This window comes from Passer domesticus, chromosome 7, assembly GCF_036417665.1.
Source record: "Passer domesticus isolate bPasDom1 chromosome 7, bPasDom1.hap1, whole genome shotgun sequence".
Taxonomy (NCBI): Eukaryota; Metazoa; Chordata; class Aves; order Passeriformes; family Passeridae; genus Passer; species Passer domesticus.
This window is the reverse complement of record NC_087480.1, coordinates 16302098-16322396: the sequence shown is the minus strand read 5'-3', so window position 1 is coordinate 16322396 and position 20299 is coordinate 16302098. Positions and strand designations below refer to the sequence as shown.

The 20299-nt window shown below is 43.1% G+C and overlaps 1 long non-coding RNA gene across 1 annotated transcript; it reads left to right on the top strand.

The window, feature by feature from the left end:
* The first annotated feature begins 11579 nt into the window (after positions 1-11579).
* LOC135304102 (uncharacterized) lies at positions 11580-19088 on the top strand. Its single transcript, XR_010365544.1, has 4 exons — positions 11580-11772; positions 12019-14059; positions 15492-15596; positions 18770-19088. It is a non-coding gene; the product is annotated as an uncharacterized LOC135304102 (long non-coding RNA).
* The last annotated feature ends 1211 nt before the right edge of the window (positions 19089-20299 follow it).

The window sequence follows — 20299 nt, the reverse complement described above, 5'->3', positions numbered from 1 at the left end:
TAGGAATTCACAGATTGTGCTGTGTGGTTTCCTGACATCTCTGGGCTCTGGTTTGAGCTGGTCCCTGTGAATGTTCCCCCAGGAATAACCACATCCAGAAAATGTGAGGGGAGACACTTAAATTCTGTGGTGAGAAACTCCTGACTAAGCAGCAAGGAGAAAAGGCTGAATGACATCAGCCAAAGACCAAATTTATCTCTTACTGGAACTTCACATTCTATTTGCTTCAGAGATCTTCTTTTGAACAATAGCAAGCTCAAAGCGCCCAATCTTTCATCCCTTTCCCTGTGACTTTAATTTTGCACTGGGTGAGCCAGAAAGGATCCTCTTAAACTGTGAAATAGAGGAAGGGTTGTTCCTCCTGTACATTAGTATAATCCTACAAAACTTGAATTAATTGCATGGGCAGAAAGTAGTAACAAACAAGATGAAGTCTTGATCAAAAAGGAGCTGTTTCAGTGTCTTTCCTTGGTGAAACAAATGCCAATAATTTATAAGCTAAGAAAGCATTGGTGGAGTTTTACTGAGTACTTTTAAGACTCTAGATTCATTAAAATCCATTAAAATTCATGACTTTTAGAGTGATGTGCTGTCAGCTCGGCTCAGTTTCCATTCTGGTGCTGCAATTGTGCCACTTGTCCATGGGAAAATCTTCTAAGCATCATGTCCCAGGTTATATATATTTGAATTCCTTAAATTCAAAGCAAGAACTACCCCGGAAGTGAGTATAAGGAGGGAATATACAAATATAGGCAAGTGTGGTTGTAGATCCCAGACAAACCTAAAAAATCCAATGAAATGGTGAGTTATAACACCCGCAAATAAAAAATCCTTGCAGAATTCCTTGTAGGTGCCACCTTACTCTTCTCCCAGCTGGACAAACACTTGGTTCCTCTCCTGCCCTTCCTCAGTGACCTTGCCAAACCCTGCTGTCCTGGCTGTGCTGCCCCACAATCTCCTTTCCCCTCTTCCCACTGCAGCTCAGGGAATTTTGTGCCTCATTTTCCCCCTGGATTGCCAAACTCCTGCAGCATCCCTTGCTCGTGGCTGTTCCCATCACACCCCAGCACCTTTCCCTGTGACCAGCAATGTCCTTTCCTTGTTTTGGTTCACATTTCCCTTCTCCCAGTTTACAAAGCATTCTGCAAAGTTAAACATCAATCTGCCCTCAGCTCCCAGCCCCAGAAAAGTGCCACCCTGCTCTGAGTCCTGCCTTGCTATCAAGGCCTCTATTACAAGAAGAATAGCAATATTAAAGTAATTTTCTCAAAACATTTTCTTCTGTGCCTGTGGGGGAGAAGCAAGAAGGAATACCTGCATTTTCTTCCAGAGTAAATGCTTTTCAAATTATTCATTCTGCAGAGCAGCTAAATGCCTTTCATATTCCCTAAAATTTCCTGTTAAAATAGAGGCTGATAGGTATTCTCCCACTTCAAAAGATTTTTGAAATATATGAAAAGTTTTAATAGAGAATAATTAGTCTTGCTTTGTTTCCACTGATGTTACAAAAACATTTAGCTATTCTCCCAAACCAAGAATGCTTCATAAAATAAAGTTTTGGAAAATGTAATCTATGTGTTTTGTTTCAGAGGACAGAAATAAGTCTAATCAGAGCTATCACTGTAGTGTAAAAAGTAGTTAAATTTAACTTTAAACAGTGAGGGGGTACAGAAAGACTTTTAATGTGCTCGTTCCTTCTTGCCCACAGTGTTTTGCACTGGATGCAGTCTTTCATATTCATTTTTTTTATACACCTGGCTCAGGATATCCTGTCTTTGAAACTGTTGGTGAAAGTGCAGGGAGTGAAACTTTTGATTAAGAATCTGAGTTGAACATCCTTTTCTTTGAGTAAAAACTTTGTGTCAAATTTGTTGCTTCTATGCCCTTCCTGCTGTGTTCTCCCACAGGGAGAGGAAACCTGGCATCTTTTGCTCCTCCTCTCCCTCAGTCCTGACTCTAAACCAGTGATCTCCTTCACTTGGGTCCCTTTATCTGCTCAGATAAGGCTTGTCAGAAGTTAAACTCTTCTCTTCCCACTGGCTCACTGTGGTTTATCACCTTTTATTGTTCAGGGAAGATGTCCCAGGCAGGTGCAATGTCACAGAGCAGCCTTTGCTGTTGGTTGGTTGCTTTCAGTACACTGCATTTTCTTTCTGTTCCACCAAGAGTTCATTTACCAGCTGGTGATTTTCACTCCACCTCTCTTTCCTGGAGAAGTTTCTTTCCCTTGCTGGCAGCTGCTGGCTGTGGAAAAAGGACTGTCTTCCACTCTTGGAAAAGTTACACTGGGAGGGTGAGGAGGGGCATTTGTGAGTGCTGTGCCTCTGCTTTCAGAGCAGTAAATGTCTTCCTTTTCCCTTGGACTTAAAATGAAGCTGGTGAAATATAAATCCAGTTTAATGTCATCTGATGGAGCAGGATCTGCATTTCTCTGTGATATCTCCCAGTGCATCTTGTTGCCACACCTGAGGGCTTCCAGGTTTCATCTCAGCAAAGCATTCATCAAATTCACCATTTCTTTTCATGCAGGATCAAGTATCTCCAGATGTGGCCGAGCAGCGGCTGCAGCTCCTCTCTGCACTCAGGCAGACCCACAGGGAAGAGGCTTCTTGACCTCACCTGTGGGGTGGGAGTTAAGAAACACAAACCATTTTCAGATAATCTGTAAATACCTCTGTTACATTATGCACTTTTTGCCAGTTATTTTCCTGTATAAGTCAGGCTGAAATCAAAGGCAGCTGCAGGTAATCAAGGGTAACTTTCTGTCAAACCTTGCTGCAGTGTGTGCAGCCAGAAATCAGCCTGTTCTCCTAAACCCCAGCACTGTCACACTGTCAGGGACAAACACATCACTGGAAGCACTCACTGCAGCTTTTCCTCTACAGGAAAGGCAAACCACTGCTCTGATGGGTGAGATCTTGATACAGGTGCCCATACAGAAGTGTGGGATTCACATTCTCTGAACCTGAGAGAAGCAGTGAGAGAAGCAGAGAAAAGAATGATCAAAACAATTCTTATCTCATTCACTGCTCCTGTGTTGTGCCAAAGTAGAATGCAATATGGAGATTGTTTACCCAGAGTGATGGGGTTTTGTTTCCTTGGCCATCAGGGCCAAGCACATGTCAGACTGTCAGACAGGAGACAGTCACAAGACTTGTTCAGTGAGTTGAGTACTTGTGTAGTTTCAGTTTAGATGTGTTGTAATATAGTATAGATTAATACAGTATAATAAAGAAATTAATTAACGTTCTGATATCAATGGAGTCCTCCTTGTCATTTCTTCCTGCATGTTGAGAGCCCTGCTTTACAATGCAAAAGTTCACAGCAGCTGATCTATTTAATGAGGTGACATCCCCCACCAAAATAATGCACAGTGCTGCAGAGGCTGTGTGTGCAAAAAGTCTGTGGTCATTTGGCCACTGAAAATGTATTGATGTGCTTGGCATATATTTAATGCATCTGTCTTCAGATAAGTCTGAACATCAGTAAGATAAGATTCATGCAGGAACATTGTCTTCCTCCATTTTCCAATGATCTTAAGAGATTTTTAAGGTCTGTGTGGCTTTGCTTAGTTTAGTGTTGTAATGAAAAGTGACTTTTTCTACCCCCACAGCATCAGGAAATTCCCGTCCCTTGTGGTGGATGGGGGTCTAAATCAGAAAGTTCATCTGGATACTCAGCCTTCCTTCAGCCCTGCTCTGGTGCTGGTGCCACTCACAGGTAAGAACCAACTGCAGGAGAGCAGAACTCTCCAGGCAACCCTTCCATAACTTTATTCTGCACAATCCAGAGGCTGCACAAACATTTCTGATGTCCTTGGGGAGAGTGAGCCCCCTGCTCTGCTCCTGCAGCACAGACCTGCTCTGCTGAACACTGCACATGGTCAGTGTGGAAAGCCCAAAATGGGACTGTGTGCTCTGGCCTAAAAGGATTTATTAATGCATTAATGTGTATTAAAGTATTAATGCACCTCAACTTCTCCTGGTAAATATAATACTTTTATATTTATATATATAAATTATATAAATATATATATTTATACAAATATAAATATAAAAGTATAGTCTGATATGGCAGTATAAGAGGAGAGGTGAAAGGGAAGCTCAGTCCCCATGGGGGAAGGAATTTGTACATTGACAAAGCAAAGAAAATCTCAAAAATACAAATGTTTCATCTTGTTCATTGCTTCACTGATTGCTTAACTATGGAAAGAAAATTCCTGACCATTTTCTTAGAGGTCACTCCAGGTTTCCCAGTTAACCTTTAGATAGCCTAAAATGCTAACATTTTCAATTTAATCCATAAAATAAATACAAAGCGAAAATATTCAATTAATGGGGAAAAAAAGTTTAAAGCAAATTGTGGGCATCTCCTATGTAAGCTCATCTTCTGAAGAATCTCTTTATCCCAAATCTCTCTTACATTTTTTAAACTCACAGCCTAAAGCATATTTTCTTTTCCCAACACTGCTAGAATTCAAGCTGCATCTTTAACTGGTTTAATGGAGCCACAAGGCATTACATTAGACAGCTTTTTCCTAGTTCACAGAGGTCATATTGACATGTAACTCGTGGCATTTCCTTGTTTCCAAGATAAGATAAAGCAGAAGGGAAGTGTTCAGTTCCAGGTGAGTGGGAGAGGGCACAAGAAATGGGAAGAAGATAAGAGTGTTTGATGCAGGTGGGAATTTATCATGCAGGGTCTTTTTCCTCTCAGGTTGCAGTTGCAGAGGAGGCTGCTGCTCACAGCAGCTCACTCCTGCCTGAGGAATGCAAGCAAATAAGGGAAGGATCCAGTGGAGGAATGAACTGTTCATCAGTCACTGTCTCCTTTCAAATCTCATAAGGCTGCAGCAGGTTTTACTTGAGATGGGATAACTCTCAGGCTCCTCTCATGCCAGGATAGCAAAATAAATGCAAATAAAGCCTTTTAGTGGGTGGTTTTCAATCCTGTCCTCCCAGCAGAGCCCAGTAAATTCCAAAGCTGTAAAAAATTGATTGGATTTTATCAATGGAATGCAACTTCTTTTCAGCAAAGAGATTTCTAAATCTTCTACTCTCCTCAGGGAAGAGTTTTCTGCTCTCTTCTACACCAGTGCAGCCTTGACTGGCAGTGATGGGAGAGCTGTCCTTGCTGAGTGCTGCTGATCAACAGCACAAGGCTACAAGATTCCCTGGTTCCTGGATTCCCCTTCCCACTGGGAACAACTGCTCTGAGCCTTTTGAGCAGCTCTTGTAGAGGTGGAGATGCTCTCTCAGTCTGTTTCTTAGGATTCTCACAGTGTTTCTTGGACACCAGGAGGAATTTCTTCACAGAAAGGGCTGTTAAACTTTGGGAGAGGCTGCCCCAGGAGTTTTGGGGTCCCCATCCCTGGAGGTGTCCAAGGAACCCCTGGATGTGGCACTCAGTGCTCTGGGCTGGGTGACAAAGGTGGTGACTGGTCACAGGTTGGCTTGATGGTCTTGAAGGTCTTTGCCAACCCAAATTATTCTGTTAATTTGTGATTTTTTGCCAGCTCATGGCTGTAAGGGACAAACTGAAGTTCATGATCAATAGATTGCATATAGATTGTTCTAATAGTGGGGTTCTTGTCCAGTTATCTTGAATATGAGCTTTATTTTTTCTTCCCGACTTGGGGCCCAGTGAATCCTTCAGTGGATGCCATGGATTTGAAAGGCACTGGGGACAATTGTGGGCATCAAACTTAATTTCCTGAATGGCCTAAGCAGTGCATTCCCCTGTGAACTACTGCTGCAAGGTCAGTATGTCAGGAGAACATAATCTTTAAAAATGTCTTACTCACTCACATGCCTTTTCTCTTGACCCTTGGATTCTCTGGTATCATTTTTGTGTTGTAAATGTCAGATTTTAGGATCAGTAACATCCTGATGTCACTGATGTGTAAGGGTAAGGTAAAGTGTAAGGGTAAAACTCTTGCTGTTCCTGTAGCTTCTGCTGCTTGTGTGCCCCAAGCTCTCACTGAGCCCTCACCCTATATTGTGTAGGACACTCATTTTCATCCACAACTCCACTGATTTTTTCCAAAGCTTCCTGCCCTGCAGACAGATTCCTCAGCCTGCTCTTGTGGCCTGCACACTTCATTTCCAGGTTTGTGATTTTACATTTGGTCCTACTGAGATGTGGATTTGCTCATATTTGTGCATAATTTACCAAGCCATCCAACTCGCTTTGTATTGCTGGCCCAGCCTTTTTTAGTTAACATTTCCCCACTCTCTGCTCTTTATCCATGATGTTTTTATGTTTGCTGTTTTCCCTGAGTCATTGATAGAAATATGGAGCAGCAGAGAACAGACCCTTAGGGACTGCACTAGAACCAGCTGCTAAACGTGATTTCTACTTAGCAGCATGTGGAAATTCATTATTTAACCAGCATTTAATCCACCCAGTGACAAAGTTTTAGGGTTTATTGGTCTGGTTTATTAATCAAGATGTCTCCTATAAACATCACAGACATACAAACACTTTTCACAACAGCTGGCCATAAAACTGTTGGTTTTGAGTTGGTCTGGCAGTGCAAGTTGTAGACAAACCTTTGCTGATCAGCTTTGGGCTGATGCCTTCCTTCTTCTTCTCTCTGTCTTTAGCTGGGGATGTGTTGTTTGATTCTCCTGGGATTATTTCCTACTTGTTTTTTTAGACACCTCCTGATTTAATATGTCCACATGTAGCTAATGAAACTCTAAACATAATACAATTACAACCAAGAAAATACCCATTTGCTTTACTGATGGGTAATTTTTAAATAGGTAAAACAGCTAAAATGAAGATTGTCCAGATAAACAGTGTGTGGTTTGGGGTTTTTTTGAAATCTAATCATCATGCAAAGCAAGAAGATAATATTACTTTATGATATGATCACAGGTAATGTTGAAATGTGTTAATGACTATGGGTAAAACACTTGCATTAGAGTAATGCAGCACAATTATTTCTGTGTTGTTAGGTTGTATCTAAGTAGGTATCTGGAGCAGCCTTTGTTCAAGAAAGCAGAAATCTCTGAGGAATAATACCATGTGTATATTGCCTGAATATAATAAGCAGTAAATTACCTTCAAGATCTGATGGGAGAAGTTTCTCCTCAAAAAGCACATCTCAGAGCAGCTCTGTCTCATCAACGTGCTTAAATAAAAGGGGAAATAACCCTAATGTGGCCTGCTCCCAGATTTTTCATCATCCAATTTATATTGTACCAAACCATCATATTTAGGCAGAAAAAATGTTTTGGTAAAACCACAGTGAGTTGTTTCTCCATGAACTGCCTGCTGCTGTTTCAGTTATAGAGCCTCAGTAGCTGCAAAGGAGCATTGCCAGTAACTCTTCAACAGAAAATGCAATGTATCACCTGGGTACTCAATTCTGCAAGCTGGGAAACTGGATAAATGATACAAATAATCCTATCTGTTCCATGGGAATTTTGAGAAAAATATTTATATTTAAAATTTGTATTTAAAAGTTCATAGATCATATACAAATATGATATAGAAAATTTTAATAATTATATATAAACATTTATATTATATAAAGATATAATTTACATAGATAGATATATATCATATAATGTATAATAATAGATTTTGGTAATTTAAATATATAATTTAAATAGTTTTTATCATTATATAAAAATTTATATACAATATAAATATATCATAATGCATTCTATTATAATTATAATACTGATATATTATGTATAATTTTAATATAATGTTAATAATTTATAATAAAATGCTATGAATATAAATATAGATATAAAATTATAAATTTTAGAACTATAAATATAAACATATATATAATTATATAAAGTATATTAAATATATGTAAATATACAAATATATATATATAAATAAAATATATAAAAAGTATAAGCATAAATATGTATTTAACTTACAGAAGAATGAAGAATTCACTGAAAACACTTTTATAACAGGTGTTCAGCCACTTTCTTCTGTTTTATTAGCAAGCTAAAAGCTCATTTTTGCAAAGCCAGTGCTGATTTTGCCCCTTGGAGAGGACGGTGACCCTGTGGTGGCACAGAGGGCGCAGCTGGCCCTGAGCAGGAAGGGTTAAGCTTTTTGGGAAGTGCATTGTTTGGAGATTCCCAGTGTGCTGAGCTCACCGAGGTGCAGCAGCCCCAGTCACAGAACCAGATGTGACTGACACTGTTGGACATGCCAAGCCACCCAGGGAAGTGCAGCAGGACAAAACCCATCTTTTCCTGAAAACCTCTGGTTAAAGCGGCATTTCCCCAGTTTTGTTTTACACCCCGTGCTTGATCATGGGCAGGGGGAGGGAGAACACATGAAAAGGTTTCCTGATGGAGAAAAACCACAGGTTATTGTGATGTGGGCACAATAAAACTTGGGCAGAGAGTGGTTTGTGCAGGCTTTCCACGGGGGAAGACGATTTCTGTTTGGGTGTGAGCAGCTGAAGGCACATCAAGGATGATTTGTGATGTAAGAACAAACACATCGCACACAGGAGGGCTTCAGGAGCCACAAAAGAAATCACATATCTGTGTAACTCTGTATCTGTTTGAAAGTACAGTTCTGGCCAAAAATCCTCTGAAAAATGCAAACCCCTGGGTTTCACAGACCTGAGGAGAAAGGCTCCTCTCACAGCAGAGCTGTTGTCTCTGCTTCTGGCTTAGTGCCATGCTCAGGACATGAGACACAACATTTTCACAGGGATTCCAAAGTTATTCTCAGGATGAACCCTGCTGCTGTGCCTGGGCATCCACACACAAGGACTGCAGCAAAAACCCCCTGTAAATACTGATACATCTTCTTGGAGTAGGGATGTGTTTCACTTTCCTTGGAGTGCTGTATAATTAAAAATGTCTCATAAGTTTATGCAGAGAAGAGTTCAGCTGCAGCTTGGTTTTGCAAGGCTATTTTCTCTTTTTCATTTTTAAAAAAAATAATTGATGGCTTTATTTAAAAATTGACTTATATATGTAGATTGGACATTATAACAGTCCTGTAGGAGAAATGATTGAAAGAGGTCTGTGAGAATTCAAACAAGGTGAGATATAATAGTAAAAAATAGCTGAAAAATATTCCAGTGCTAAGAAAATTATCCCATAATTAAGTTCTCTATGTTTTTCTATTTAGCCATCTTATTCTTTGTACCCTTTTCTCATTTTTTCTCGGTGCAGTTAAGCAGGCCACGACTTACATGCAGGAAAATATAAAGGTGTAATGTATAAAAACATACAATGGTATAAAGTTCAGGGTTTTGCAGCAAGGCAATGAGAAATCAGCATTCAAAAAAATGAAAGACTTTGCTTTTTTTTCTTTGCATGAATGTGGATTTAGGAGTTTAATTGCAAGTCCCTGAGTTGGTGTTTTGTGCCATGAAACAGCCAGATCCATGCTGTGATAAAGTGGCTTCTCAAGAAGCAAGAAACTGAGGTATCAGCTTTCAAGAAGCTGCCTTTTCTTTTACTTCTGCAGTATTTATCCCCTCAGACTCTTGCCAAGCAGAGGAGGAGAAGCAGCTGTTTAAAATTAGAACAGTACACATGTTAACAAGTGCCTGCACATCCCCTAGCAGAGGCATGGGAATAAACTGGAAAATAACAGGCTTTGAAAGCTGCACTGAAAACTGATGGTGTCTGAGAGCTTCAGCTTGCCAGGTGTGACCTGTTCTCCAGGCAGGGCTCCTCAGCTGCCTGCACGTTTTCTGTAACCTGCCAGGGAGCTGGGCAAACAAGGAAAAGGCAAAATTGGTGGAACATCCCTAATTTTGGGTAGGGATTGGCACAGAGCATTCTGCTCTAGAAGAGTTTCTGTCACGGGAGTGTTGTTCCCAGGCAGAATGTCACATTGGGAACCTCCAATTTCCTACACAGAGGAGTTTTTATATCCAGCCAAGCACAAATGAGTGTGCTGAGCTGGTGCCTGTGAGTGTCAGTCTCTTCTCACTGGTAGTGAGTGACAACGTAGGAGGAGATGGCCTCAAGTTGTGCCAGGGGAGGTTTCAATTGAAAATTAGGAAACATTTCATTGTGGAAAGGGTTGAACAGGGAGTTCAGTGGAGTCACCATCCCTGGGAATGTTCAAAAAATGTGTGGAGGTGGCACCTGAGGACAGTGCTGGTGCTGGGCTCATGGTTGGACTTGGTGACCTCAGAGGTCTTTTCCTGAGCAATTCCAGGTTTCCACATCTGTGTTTAGGAGCTCAGTGGGGCAGCTTGGTCCAGGTAGAGCCAGTGCTCCTTAGTTTGGGGATGATTTTGCTCTCACTGAGAGCAGGGAGAGCATCACTCACCCTTCCCCTCGCCCTGCCCCGGCTGAGTTCGGACAGCTCCACACCCACATCTGCTGTCCCTTCCCTGCTCCCAGGGTTGCCTTGTCCTCAGAAAGACCCTCTCAGCCTCCTCTCCCCGGGGGGACTGGAAACCTGAGCCTGTGAGCCTGCAGCTCCCCAGGCAGAGCGCCACATTAGCCTGGAATGATGACCTGGCCAGCCGTGTTTCCCCGGGGGTCTCTCACAAGATATTATTTCAAACCTGGGATCACCTTCCCAGAGCCTCAGGACTGAGTGCCAGCGACATCCCCTCTGTGTTTCCAGACCTCTTCCACTCTAATCCTTCTGTTTTCCTTCTCTTTTCCCTCTGCTCCCCTTTTTCCCTCTCAGCATCTTTGTGTCTGGGGGAATATCTGAATATTCTTGGGCTAAGTTTGTTACTGTTTGTATTCTGCAACCCCCACCCTTCCAAAAACATGGATTATTGAGGTTCTTAAATATAGGTACATTGCACTTCCCAACTGATGGTTAAGGGTCGATTTTGCATATTTAAAAACTTCTTCCTTGACTTTTCTAAGTTCAACCAAAATAAAAAACAAACAAAACACTGTAAGGTGGAAGTAATAGAGTTTTTGAAGGCAACAGTTGAAACACATCCGTGAGAATGAACCTGTTTTACTTTTGGTTAAATCACATGGAGATTAAACTTTTATTTTAGACAAGCCCTTGGCTACTCCTAAGAAGCAGTGTAGTATCAAAAAGAGTCTTTCCAAAGTGCTTTGGTTATGTTGATTGTTACTCTGAGAAGAGGTTGCAGAAAAAAATTGAGGTTAGACTTCATGTTGCTGTCCTGATTTCCTTAAAATTCTGCTTTTCATGTGTGATACAGCCATTAACATCTGGATGAAAAAAGCTGTCTTGCAGCAGTACTTCTGAATACTTAAATCCCAGCTTAATAGGTTGAAGGAGGAAACTTAATTGTTCTCTAAAGTATGCAAAAATAATTATTTCTGTTCTCAAAAATATAGATCTTTCTCAAACAATTTGTATATAAACATTTTTTCAGAGGGGATTGTTTGACTCCTGTTTACAAGTGTTTGGCTTTTGTAACTATGGTTTTGCTGTAAGTTTCCCCCCCTTTATTCCCCCCCCCTTTTCCCATTAGAAAGCCATGCTGCAACCTATTTGTTCAAACAAAGATGTTTCCTCTCAATAAATCATCAGATGAGCTATTGGCTTCATAATCTTTACTTAAACCCAAAAATATCCACATGGGTGCACAGCATTTGGCTAATTAATTTCTGATAATTTGCAGTGTTCACAGCCAGCTGCCAGGGGCTCCTGTGAGTGTTAATCTGTTAGCCATGGTGAAATGATTGGAGATCTGCTCCTGCTGGTTGCCAGATAAATTCTTCCTATGACAATGTCACTAGGTTAATTAATTCAATTAATGACTCCCAGTGCAATGTTTTTCTTTGTCTTTCTCATTTGCCACAGGCTGCTGAACAGGTACTCCCAGGGATGCATTCTGAAGTTGTGTCACAGATAAGGAATTATGCACCACTTGCATGTCTAGTTCTGAAGTGGCTTAATTTTTTTTTAATAGTGTTCAGTAGCAGCTAATTCCATCAGAAATTAGTTTGTTTTCTGTTTTCTTAAATGTAAGCAGTCAATTACCCCTCATCTTATTATTTTTCAGGCGCAGTAATGAATTTAGGTAACTTTACTGTTAGATAATTTTTATTCATTGTGCAGCTTTGCTCTACAGATGCCACAAACTGCAAATTTGCTTTTGCCCTTGAAAAGAGGAACTTCCAAGCTGGATCAGCCCTCAGGTGTATCTGCCTTATCACTCCAGATCCAATAACAGATCTGTTCTCTGGTTGGAAGTTTAAAATGTAGAAAAATGCATCTTACATCTAGCTGGTGGGTATTTTATTAAGGAAAAAGTGAAAGGAAAGATGCTTCCAAAGGGGACATGTGGAAAGGATCTCAGAGGCAGCCTCAAGATTCTCTCTCTTGAATGCCACCTCATTTTGGTGGGCAAAACCAGGAGGGTTTGGAGAGAGCAGCCTTCACTTTTTAGATCAGCTCATCTAAAAATGGGAATAAAGCACAGAGCAAGAGTGAAATGAGAATGAAAGTCAATTTTTCTTCTCAAGCTTCAGCTAAGAAGCAAAGCAGGGTCATCATGACCAACATCCCAGTCATAGTCTCTGGTTGTGCACCACCATTCCTGGGGCTTCCTGCAGATCCCTGTGGATTTCCATTATAAATTGATATTTGTACTGAGGTTACCCTGTATTATCTCCACTATGTTTCCCATTCATGGCTTTGTTTTTATTCCTTTTTCTTGAATACAAGGTGAAAACCCGTTTGAATGTAAATTCTGGGTTTGGCAAAGAACTGAAACAAGCTGTAAATCCAAATCCCACCACCACTGAGGCTCTGCCCTGGCAGCTGTTTTGGGTTAGCCCCCATTTGGTACGTGACTAAATCAGGCTCAGAATAATTTTAATCATCTGGATGATTAAAACTGATTTAAACCCAGTGAAGGCTCTAAAGGGCTTCCAGCGAAAGCTGTGTCTTGCTCTGGGGCATCCTAACAACCTGGAGGAAAAATGCAGAGAGGAACAAGTTGAGCTGTAACCAGGAGATCCATGCTGGCTCTTAGCATCCCCCAAAAGCTGAGGAGCAGCTCACAGCTGGTGTCAGCCCTGCAGTAAAGGTGTGAACGTGGAAAACCCTCTCTCTGAAGGACCAGAGAGAGATGCCTGGCCATTTGCCCCACAGAGGAATATCTGGCATTTGGGGCTGTATTTTCAGAGACTCTCAGCTGGCTCCCAGTGCTTTTCCCTGTGCCGTATTCACCTCTCTGAATTGTGGATTCCAGGGTCAGGGGAGCAGAGGGTGAGGTGTCCCTGCTGCTTTGGGAGGTGTCTGCTCTCCCCACACCAGGTGCACACCCTTGGCTTTGTTTCCAGGCACAGTAAGAAGTATTTTGCTTGAGTAAAGGCAAGGAGGATCAGGCTCCACAGCGCAATTTGATATGAAAATGAAGTGGATGAGAAGTGAAGTGGATGCTTCTCTCCAGCCCATGCAGGAGGAGAGAGCAGGGACACCTCAGGTTCAGTGCTGAGCTCTGCCAGCCTTAAACAAAGCCTGCCCTAAAGTTTATGGCATCTTCTGACACTTGTCATCTCATGAAAAGCCCATTATCCCCCCGAGGGGGAAATCACCATGTGCTTTTCTTTAAATCCAACCCAAACATATCATTTTTAAATAGAAACACTCTGGTGCTTGGTGCCAGGGCCCTTCAGCAGGAGCAGCTGCCCAGGAGCAGCATTTCACTGGAGCTGCTGCTTCCCTGCAGCAAAGGCTGTCCTTTGTCCCTAGAAACCAGGGTATGCAAATTTGGGCAATGGATCTTAATTATGAGCAGCAGGTGTCTGTGCAAGAGAGCTCAGGTGAGGGGGCAGCCAGCTCCCTGCCTTGCACAAAGGGAGGGCTGCAAAGTTCCAATTAATTATCCACCTTAATGAGCTTGGCGACCCAAGTGAAAGGAGAGGGCCTTGTCTGCTGCTCCCATTTGGTTTTCTCCACAAACAGTAGTTTAAAAAGCAGTGATGCAGCTCAGCCTCTGAAGAGCAGCAAGGATGAAATTACCATGATGAACCTGAAGAAATCAATTTGTGGGAGTGCAGACTATGATGGATCATCCTGCTGGAGAAATTAATTGTCTGAGGAACATTTCTTCAGGATGTCTTGACCAGAGGAGCATCTTCCCAGTGTGTTGGTAAACGTAAATCTTTGGGGAAATAACTCTATTTATTTTTTATTAATTTTAAAATTGGTAATTATAATGATTATTTTAAAATTTTTGTCAGCATGCCACTAATCACACTGCAAGCATTAAGGTCAGGCAAGTCGGGGGCATAATTCATGGCTAAAATAACATGTAATTAGTATTGGGCTGCTGTGTCTCTGCCTCATGTCTGACAGGCACAGGTAAGGGCGGGCACACAGGGATGGTGCCTCCAGACCAAGTAAAATCCACATTTTGTCCAGTCTGAACCCTCATCTGAATGGATAATTCAGTTTCTATGTCCAATCAATGATGATTTTTGTACCAAGGGTGTAAATATTGTACCATTTATTGAAAAATTAACCATTCATTTTCCTTTTTGCTCAAGTTACCAATCTGTTTAGTAATGAAATGAATAAAAGCCAAGTTAGACACTGTGGTTTCAGCTGATTTAAGGTCATGCTGCTGTGTGAAAGAGAGAATCTCAGGGCCTGATTGTGTGATGCTGCCCTGGTCCTGGCTTTGACACATATGAAGCTTTGTACCAAAACCATTAGCTTGCTGAGTAATAGAAAAATGACAGAAAAAAGTGGCTGAGATCTTCCTTCTTCCTCCCTTGGTGTGAAACCATCCCTCTTCCCTCCACCACAGACATAATTAATTTTTAAGCAGGGAAGTTTAAGTAGTACCAGACAGGAGCCCCACGTGTGGACAGTAGGGAATAGCCTGGAAAATATATTTTAACTGAATGTGGTATTTTTGGGTGGAGACCTTGGGCCATTTTTGGCACAACCCAATTTTTTTTATTACACAGCTCTTGGACTGGAGCAGGTTCTGTTTGCAGCCTTTCAGTCAGTCCTCTTCCCAAACTTCTTTTGGTTTTCTTTCTTCCTTCTGCCCCCTCCAACTGTGGCAATATTTAAGCAGACATCTGGGCCCTGATTATGCACACCTTGTGTGGCCACTGGGGCTGCTGCAAAGTGGGTGTTAAACAGCATCATTCTTATGTGGCACTGCTTTACAGCCCTGGGTAAATGATTACCTGAGGTCCAGAGAAATGAACTGTCAGCCTCAGTGCAGTTCTGCCACGAATTTAGAGCCCTGAAGTTTGAAGGAATCAAATCCTTTCCTCCTTTGGAAAACAAAATCAAACGCAAAAGAAATAAAAAATCTCTACTCGGTGTCACCATGTGGAGGAAAGGCATTTGGCTGGTTTAGAGCAGGATAGCTGAATGGGTGACCTCACATGGGAAACAGTCTATATAAACAAATAGTTATTAAACAAAACCACTTTACTTCTCTAGCCCTGCTACTTCTTGCACAGCAATAACCCCTGATTTGTTTTGCAGTAGGAAACTTTGGGATATGGGTGCAAGTTTAAAATTGTGACATCCTATCCATTTGTAATTCTTTCCATGGCCAGGAATACTCCCGAGTGAGAACTGAATCATCTCTGCTTGTTTGGAGGAAATGCAGGACAAAACATTTCAAGCCACTTTAAACAGGATGAATGGATGAAGGCTTCAAGGTAGGATCATCTGTTTATTTACACCCATTGTCTCCTTGTTTCCCACACAAATATATTCTGTGTTTAAAATGTATAAAGCTGGGCAAGCCCTTCTCACGCTGTTCTCAGTAAAATATTGCTCACTGCATCTCACTGCTGACAAATAGGCTCTTGTTGTCCAACTTTCCCTCTGCTGAGGTTAATGATTAAGTGGTTCAGGAGGTTAATTCCTGGAGATAGTGTTGTCTTTGGCTTGAACAGATGTTGGTAGTGCTTTAATGTGGTTATCAAACTCTGCTGCCCTTCATCCTTTGCTCTGTGCAGCCCTGGGCTTTGTTCCCCGTGCATTCCTGGCCCCCTCTATGGAGATCCAGCAGAGCTGAACATCCCATGGCCCCGGGGCTGCCTCCCCCGGGGTCACGCTGGGCGATGCCAGATCTGCCACACAAACCGATAACAGCCACATCTGTAAATATTTGGCAGTGCAGAAAGGTGCAGAATGCCTGGTGGGGCTCACCTGGAAAGCCACTCCCAGCTTTTACACCATCCCAGGCCCCCACAGGGCAGAGCTTCCCCCCAAAATCTGCCCCTCCTCCTCCTCAGCACCTCCTGTCTTGCCAGGAAATGAATTTCAAGGGTGCCTGAAGAGTTCTGTGCTGTAACCAGCACCCTCAGCAGCCTGGTAAAACCCTGGGGTTGGACCAATATTTGCAGCCTGAAGCTGCATCATTACAGGAGCTGCTGGATGTGTGCAGGAGCCCTTTATTCTACACCCACTGCCTCACAACCAGCCAGCAGGAGTTGAAAAAAATTTTAAAAACCAACCAACCAACAAAAAACCCCAAAAACCAATGAAAACCCCAAGAAACCCCCAAAACTTTATGATTTCTGTAAACAGACCTTGAAAGGGTTAATTTTAGGCTGGCCTCGAGCTGGATTGGTTATATTTGAATGTCTGCCAATACCATAAATGAAACATCATCTTGGATTTTACCTGTTTGTCATTATTTGTGAAATTGCCTCCTGTCCTCTCCTTACAGCTCCAGACCTGCTGGCAGGAATCCTGTTGGGGTTGAAAGCATCTAACCTCACTCAATCTGAATATGACAGTATAATTTTAATTATTGCAGTGGTTTTCCTGTTATGTGCATATTGGTATCACTAGCTGACAAATTGTATCCAGATCAAATACAGTGTAAAGGACTGAATTTTAATTTGGGGAAGAATACTGTTAATTTAAAGGAGTTAACTGGCTTATAGAATCCCAAGAACCTTGTGTTTCTATAATATGGAGATTTAAAAAAGTAATTCACAACTTCAAAGAGAAGCAGGGTCCTGTGACCAAAATACACTTTGGTATTTTAAATAAGATGCAAAAAAAGAATACAAACTTTATGATTTCTCTACATAGTCCTTGAAATTATTAATTTTAGGCTGGTCTCATGCTGGGATTGGTTATATTTGAATGCCAATTCTTCCAATGCCATAAGTGAAATATGGACTTTACTAATTTGTCACTATTTGCGAAAATTTAAATGGAGAGGAATTGTGGCTTTTTGCATTTGTTTCATTCCAAGCTGGGATGAAACTCTTTGTTGGCCTGTCATTGATCAGAAACTCCTTCCCAGCCTGCCTTTCCCTCTCACTCTCTTCCAGCTGAGGGTCTTGCTCTCTCTGCTGAGGCCTTAAGGAGCTGCAGCAGAGGCTAGATGGAGTTTAGGCGAATAAAGAGGAGATTTATTGAAGTGCCTTCAAAGGCCACACCCTGGCAGTGCCAGAGCCACAGCCGTGGCTCTGCCTGGATGGCTCCAAGATGGGAGCAGAAGAGGGCTTGGTCACGAGATCTCACATTTTAAAAAGTTCTGCTCTGTTTTCATGTTGGAGTTAATTGCCCAAAACGAGCTCTAGCCCATGAAGTCCCATCCTTCTTGTTTTTCTCTCTTCATTCCACATTGGTTGTGCTCTTGGGCCTGAGATTTGGATAATTTGTCCTTGGTCCCCAGCTAGAGAAGGAATTGTTGTGTCTACCTATTCTGTGAAGAGGGAATTGTATTTGCAGGGATTCCCAATGTAGGAATGAATGATGAATCTGACTCCATGTTCTCAGAAGGTTAATTTATTATTTTATGATACTATATTATATTAAAGAATACTAAACTATGCTAAAGAATACAGAAAGGATACTTACTCAATGCTAAAAAGATAATAATGAACCTTGTGACTCTTTCCAGAGTCCCAACACAGCTGGGCCCTGATTGGCCAAAGAGTGAAAACAACTCACACCAGAAACGAATGAAACAATCAGCTGTGGGTAAACAATCTCCAAACACATTCCAAAGCACCAAAACACAGGAGAAGCAAATGACATAAGAATTGTTTTCATTTTCTCTGAGGCTTCTCATCTTCCCAGGAGAAAAATCCTGGGACAAGAGATTTTTCAGAGAATGTGAATGCTACAGAGAGCTCACCATCCCTAATATGAAACCCAGGCCCACATACCAAAGCAGCACAAAATAAAAATTAAAAAAAGGAAAAAATAAAAAGCTAAAACCCAAGGTATCACTGCCTTTGCTCCTTCCTTGGGGCTCACTCACTGTGTTTGCTGCTGCAAACAGGAGACACAGCTCTGATTTAAAGAGATGAGAGCCAGAGGAGCTCCCAGCCCTGAGGAGTTCCCAGTGGCAAACACGAGCCAGTGTGGGCATGGAGCAGCCAGGGTCAGACTTCCCAAAGTGCTCCTCTGCACCCTGCTGGAGCTGGAACTGGGGTTCCCAGAGGTTTCCACAACAATGGAGTTAAAATTCCTTTCCCTATGGATAACTTACATTTAGCCAACAGTCTGGATTGGGCTAAAGCTCTCTGTGCTGCTTGTGTCAAACCTGGCACTGGAGAGAATCATTGGATGGTTTGGGTTGGAAGGGACCTTAAAAATCATCTCATTCCACCCCTGCCATGGCAGGGACACCTTCCACCATCCCAGGGTGCTCCAAGCCCTGTCCAGCCTGGCCTTGGGCACTGCCAGGGATCCAGGGGCAGCCACAGCTGCTCTGGGCACCCTGTGCCAGGGTCTCACATCCTCACAGGCAAGAAATTCCTCTTAAAACCTACTCTAAACCTTCTCTCCTTTACTTTAAATCCATTCCCATTTGTTACTCTGTGCTCTTCTAAAAAGTCTCTCTCCATCCTTCTTGCAGGCTCTTGAAGGCCACAATGAGGTCACCCCAAAGCCTTCTCTTTCCCAGACCGAGCAATCCCAGTGCTCTCAGCCTTCCCCGCTCAAGAGCTGCTCCATCCCTCTGACCATCTCGGTGACCTCCTCTGGACTCTATGCCTGACGGGAGATGAAAATTGTAGGGATTTTATAAACCCTGGAGGAACAGCCCCTCGAATATTTCTGTGGAGGAGCACAGGCATGGAAAGATGGGATAGCAGGGAATGGAAGGGGCAGGGCTGGGGACAGGAACAGGAGACAGGGGCAGTGACAGGGGACATGAGCAGGGGACAGAGGCAGTGAGAGGGGACAGGAGTAGGGGACAGGGGCAGTGACAGGGGACAGAAGTGGGGACAGGAGCAGTGACAGGGGACAGGGGCAGTGACAGGGGACAGAAGTGGGGACAGGAGCAGTGACAGGGGACAGGGGCAGTGACAAGGGACAGAAGTGGGGACAGAAGTGGGGACAGGCCGTGCAATTCCTCCTCTCGAACAGCAGAGGGCGCAGCGGGGCCCGGCCCGTGGGCGGCTCGAGGAGACGAAAAAGGCTGGAAAACGGGCAAAATGCGGGAATTAAAGCTTTTATCTGCTTCGTACAGTGCCTGACACATCAGGAGAAGCGCAGCAACCACACAGAGCTGGCTGCAGAGCGATAAACAGAGCGGCTGTGTTTGTAACTCGCAGAAAATCGCTGTGCCCCACAGCCTGACCCCTCCCTGCTATCCCGGGCTCTTTGGGCCGCTGTCACTGGGAATGACCCGGGAATGATTGGGACACTGCCTATCCTGAGCAGGAGCAGGGACACGCCGCAGTGAGTGGGTCTGGCTTTCCCCGGGGCTGTGAGGGCTGTTCCCGGTGTGTGCCCTGCAGCGGGATGTGAATTCATTCCCATTTCACAGCGCAGGGCTCGGGAGGATGGGCCCGCTGTGACTCGGGTGTGCATGGGCTGGGATCGCTGGCAGTGCTCCCGGGCTGGATCTGTTGTGCTGAAATTGATGTTGGTGAGCTCCGGATGCCGATGAAGGCTGTGATGAGTGTGGCCCTGCCTGGCTGGCCCTGATCCTTCAGGAATGTCTCCTCTGCGGGGACATGTGTTTGAAAAAAGCCTGGATGTGGCACTCGTTTGGTTGAAGTGTCAGGGAACAGGTTGGACTCGATGATCCTGAAGGTCTCTTCCAGCCTTGTGATTCTGTTACCCAGGGGTGATTCTTGCAGAAAAGCAGCCCCTGGTCCCTGCTGCTGATTTCCAGCTCTTCTCCGGCTGCGGTGCTTGCAAAACACATCATCAACCTCGACTGGATGAAAAGTAGCCCAGCAAAGATAAAGAAATGATCCTCTTTCAGCAATTTCCCAGTTTGGCTCACCACAGAACTGCACACTTGCCTGTGCTGCTGTGGCACAGGCACAGGAGGAGCAGAAGCAGGATGGAGAGGGGGATGTGATTCTTAGCCCTGGTGCTGAGCAAAGCTTGTTCTGAATTAGAATTTATACTAAAAAAAATAAAATTTAAAAAA